The sequence below is a fragment of the Nerophis lumbriciformis genome, linkage group LG08, assembly GCF_033978685.3.
Source record: "Nerophis lumbriciformis linkage group LG08, RoL_Nlum_v2.1, whole genome shotgun sequence".
NCBI classification, from domain to species: domain Eukaryota; kingdom Metazoa; phylum Chordata; class Actinopteri; order Syngnathiformes; family Syngnathidae; genus Nerophis; species Nerophis lumbriciformis.
In genome coordinates, this window is record NC_084555.2 from 45,100,001 (window position 1) to 45,105,738 (window position 5,738).

Below are 5,738 nucleotides of genomic sequence, written 5' to 3' on the forward strand. Positions count from 1 at the left end.
TATTTATGAGTCCCTTCTAATGGATTATATATATTTAAAAAAATTCTCAATCAGCCTGACCTAAACCTAAACCTAAGGTTTATGTGTTAAAAAAAAAAAAAATCTTTGTGATCATATCATTTGACAAGGTCGTAAACTGTAAGTAGGTTAAATATTATTATTAAATACAATTAAAATCAAGAATAAGATTACTAATTCAGTGTTGGGCCCCAAGGTCAAAAAGGTTACAAATCCCAGTTTTAAACTACTGTATATCCAATAATACAACACGTATTATACATTCCAAGCATGTTATCGATCAAATTGTACACTGTAAAAACGGCACTAGATTTTACAGTAAAAAAAAAACTAGCAGCTTAGTCACCAGAACTTTACCGTAAAAAATGTTTTTTTTAAACTATGGTGCTGTTTTCCCATTTACAGGGATACGCCGTAAAAACAATAGGTTACCGTTTGTCCCCTTACCATTAAATTGGTACCAGGCTCCAGCGCCCCCCGCGACCCCAAAATGGAATAAGCGGTAGAAAATGGATGGATGGATGGTACCATTTTCATGCTATTAAAACCAACATAAATAGGGTAAAATTCTGGCAATTTTTTTTTACTGTAAAATCTATAGATTTTATTTAAGGGAACGTAAAAATAAACAAATAAATGAATAAATCACAATAATTAATAGTTCAATATTTATTAGAATTGTGTAATAATGTCATGAGACGAATCCATATACATTTATATTTATATATTATTCACTCTGCGATGTGGCCCTCAATGAAAACGAGTTGTAAATAAATAAAAAGCAGCTGTGACCAAAGTGTGGCCAGAGGGCCATTTTCGGAAAGTTAAACTAATTGATTATTAATAAGGTAAGGGGCGCCGGAAGTTGGCAGACCCATCAGCGATCCTGTTCTGTCTCCCTGTAATGTTTGTCTGATCTTGAATGGGATTGTGCTGACAATTTTAATTTCCCCTCTGGGATTAATAAAGTATTTCTGATTCTGATATATTATGCAATGCAGTGTTTTTCAACCTTTTTTGAGCCAAGGCACATTTTTTGTGTTGAAAAAATCCAGAGGCACACCACCAGCAGAAATCATTAAAAAACTAAACTCAGTTGACAGTAAAAAGTCGTCGTCGCAATTGTTGGATATGACTTTAAACCATAACCAAGCATGCATCAATATAGCTCTTGTCTCAAAGTAGGTGTACTGTCACCACCTGTCACATCACGCAGTGACTTATTTTGAGTTTTTTTGTGTGTAGTCTTTTAGTTCTCGTCTTGCGCTCCTATTTTGGTGGCTTTTTCTCTTTTTTTGGTAATTTCCTGTTGCAGTTTTATGTCTTCCTTTGAGCGATATTTCCCGCATCAACTTTGTTTTAACGATCAAGAATATTTCAGTTGTTTTCATCCTTCTTTGTGCGGGACATTGTTGATTGTCATGTCATGTTCGGATGTACCCCACCCCACGTCTTCACCACCGCTTGATTCCCCTCGGGGTGATGGAGCAGTCGACCTCCAGGGCCCCAACTCCCCGCCCCTCTGTTGCGAGTTGTCGTGTTTATTATATGTAACATGTTTATGTGCATGAAGGTTTTTTCCCACTCCAGACTAGGCCCCCTTAGGAGCCCAGTCTAGATTGTATTTTTTACTCATCTTCTTCCCCAGCGTTTTACCTTTTTCTCATCTTTTACGGGGCGGGGCGCCTATGGCGACCCATCAGCGTTCCTGATCTGTAACCCTGTACACTGCTTGTTTGTCTAATCTTGAACGGGTTTGTGCTGAAAACATAGTTTCGTTGTACTTGTGCAATGACAATAAAGTCCTATCCTATCCTACATTGTGGACACCGTCTTTGCTCCACAGTAAGTCTTTGCTGTCGTCCAGCATTTTGATTTTGTTTACTTTGTAGCCAGTTCAGTTTTAGTTTTGTTCTGCATAGCCTTCCCTAAGCTTCAATGCCTTCTCTTAGGGGCACTCACCTTTTGTTTATTTTTGGTTTAAGCATTAGACACCTTTTTACCTGCACACTGCCTCCCGCTGTTTCTGACATCTACAAAGCAATTAGCTACCGGCTGCCACCTACTGATATGGAAGAGTATTACACGGTTACTCTGCCAAGCTCTAGACAGCACCAACACTCGACAACAACACATATTTTGCAGACTATAATTACTGGTTTGCAAAAAATTTTTTTTAACCCAAATAGGTGAAATTAGATAATCTCCTACGGCACACCAGACTATATCTTACGGCATACTAGTGTGCCGCGGCACAGTGGTTGAAAAACACTGATGTAATGGATGGATGTATCACACTACTAAAAAAAACTGCTTTGTCAGCTATATCATTAAAGCTAAGATAACAATGTTTTTTTATTTTTTTCAAATAGTGTGTACACTGATTTGGTTTGATCATATTTAATGTACAAAACGTATCATCGTGGCACAGCACATTCTTTTATTTTTGGGGTTTTGACATCCCTGATCAGTCCTTTAACACCATACAGGTCAGGCGTGATTGCTTATACATTCATGCACTCTTGCTTGCATAATATTAGAACATAATGGATTCATAGAGACTGGTTGTAACATTAATATGATGGGAGCAAACCAGCTTGTTTCATGTTGAACTAGTCAATTATTTTGAGTATTTCCTGTACATTTCCAAGTGCAGTATCAAATTAACATCTTGCTCCTGCTGCCACACTTTTCATTGCACAATTGAATAATTTCCCCGAGTCCCCTGAGAGCCAGTGATGTCATCCAAAAGTGTGTGTGCCGCATAATAATAGTGTTGATCAAGTCTGTTGAACTGCTGGACATGTTGGAACATTACTGCTGCCGAGTTGTCTCACTGCAGCGCTTCTTTTTCCATCTGCTGACACATTCACGACACCGGTGGTGAGCTCAGCTGTTTTGGGTGTGTCGCTCAAATTCCACAATCCCTTGAGCAAATGCAGGCTCCTGGCCACAATATAAGGCCCTGGGGAGCTGTTAAGCACGACAGCATGGGCCACTAGCACATATGGCTATGGCTAAATAAAGCCCTTTTCATGTTGTGGCTTTAAATGGCTGCTAAGGAATAGCTGTTGCCATGCAAGCACAAATAATGATACTTGTGAGGTACAGTAAATGTGCCTAAAATGACCTTGAAGACATAGCAAATAGGAGCATGCTTGGAGGACATACAGTATTATTAAGGTTTTGCGCAAGTTAATGTTTTATGTATGCTTGTGTGATTAACTCACAAGTACATATACACAGCAAGAGTTTGAATTTGACGGCCATATTCCAAAAGTTGTCTATGCGCCTTAGTTTGTTAATTTTTTTTTTTGAACAGATGAACACACAAACAATACATATTCACAATGTACAAACAAATTAGCTTAGGAACTTCAAATATCATAAATACATTGTGGAAGTCGCTTCCTAGCGGCTCCACTGTAGGCACGACACAAGAGCCAAGCGTGCAGGTTTAACAAGGTTTTTTTCAGCCGAACGTGACCTTCCCGTCACGTCCGTATCATCTCTCTCTCTTCCTCTGCTCCCGGCCGCTCACTGTTAAAGACAACAGATGATTAGATTAATACGTACCACCTGTGAAATCTAATCACCTGCCAGCTGTGTCTCGCCGTTAGCACACGCTCCGCCCTCAACACCTTTGACAAGGGCGATGACCTTTGCTCCTGCGGGCATGCTGATCACACTCTCCCTCCACATACCTCCGTTTGTTTTGTTTTTTTACAATTTTCCAAGATTTTTGTAATTATTTAAAATGATTAATCCAATGGGAGAATTTGGGTTTCACTTTGAGAAATCAATTTTTATGTGTGAAAGATTTAGCTGGCAACAAGTTATTATTAATAATCATTTCTAGGTCGCTATCTTTCCTATTTAAGCCAATTTTATTTGTTAGTTATTTAAAATTTTATTTTTTTAATAGACTAATTGAACACAAACAGTAAATGTAAAAGTGTACAAACAAATAAAGGCACTTTAAATTCTTTATACCAGGGCTCCCAAAAGTTTTTGACTTGGGGGCCACATACATATATATATATATATATATGTATATATATATATATATATATATATATATATATATATATATATATATATATATATATATATATATATATACATATATATATATATAAATAAAAGAGTGCAAACTTGTTAAAGTATCAATGATTGTCACACACAATTGGTGAAATTTGTCATTTGACCCATCCCCTTGTTCACCCACTGGAAGGTGAGGGGAGCAGTGATCGGCCGGGGTTTGAACTCATGACCTACCGATCTCAGGGCGGACACTCCAACCACTAGGCCACTGCCGCACCTGACGTCATGTTATCGATGGGAAAATGCATTTTTAGACAACATGATTTGCCTGAGCAGCTAGGAGACACCGAGAGTAACAAGCGGTAGAAAATTGATTAGAACGGACAGATAACATTTTTTGTATTAATTATTTATTATTATACATCCATCCATCCATCCATCTTCTTCCGCTTATCCGAGGTCGGGTCGCGGGGGCAGCAGCCTAAGCAGGGAAGCCCAGACTTCCCTCTCCCCAGCCATTTCGTCCAGCTCTTTCTGTGGGACCCCGAGGCGTTCCCAGGCCAGCCGGGAGACATAGTCTTCCCAACGTGTCCTGGGTCTTCCCCGCGGCCTCCTACCGGCCGGACGTGCCCTAAACACCTCCCTAGGGAGGCGTTCGGGTGGCATCCTGACCAGATGCCCGAACCACCTCATCTGGCTCCTCTCGATGTGGAGGAGCAGCGGCTTTACTTTGAGCTCCCCCCGGATGACAGAGCTTCTCACCCTATCTCTAAGGGAGAGCCCCGCCACCCGGCGGAGGAAACTCATTTCGGCCGCTTGTACCCGTGATCTTGTCCTTTCGGTCATAACCCAAAGCTCATGACCATAGGTGAGGATGGGAACGTAGATCGACCGGTAAATTGAGAGCTTTGCCTTCCGGCTCAGCTCCTTCTTCACCACAACGGATCGATACAGTAATTATAATATTATAATTATAATTATGATTATTATATAAATGTATTTAATTTTTTTTAAACTTGGGACTTCCTGCGGGCCGGTTTTTGGACGCTGGCGGGCCGTATGCAGCCCGCGGGCCGTAGTTTGGGGACCACTGATTTATACTATTCAAAAAATTCCCAAGGTTGACCAATCAATATTTATACATTAACAAAACAAGTAAAATAAAGTAAATTAAGGGACAATACAAATAGATTTGACAAAAATAAATAAATAAATAAATACAATTGGGCTTATCGAAAACAATTTAAATGTCTTAAATATCGACAATAATTTGAGGGCTTTTTAAAAAATGTTTATTTTAACCATTTTCCCAGATATTATTAATAATTTTAAATCATTATTCCAATGGGAAATGTTGGATCTCACTTTAAGAAATCGACATTTATGCTTGAAAGATTTAGCTTGCAACATGATATTATTAATAATCATCATAATCATTTATTTCATAAAACCTTTTTTATTTTTTTTTATTTTTTAGAGTGTTTTAACGTAGGTTTCTAATTCTTTTTTAAAGGCACAAAAAACAGGTCGGGTATTGAGAAACTTCCATTTATGAATATAAAACTTAGCCAATAGTACAATGAGGATGCAAACGTAAAATTTCCTTTTCAAATTAGTTTTTTCTTTCATAAACCTGCCAAATCATTTTGTTTGTTAATGACCTCACTTCGCGGGGA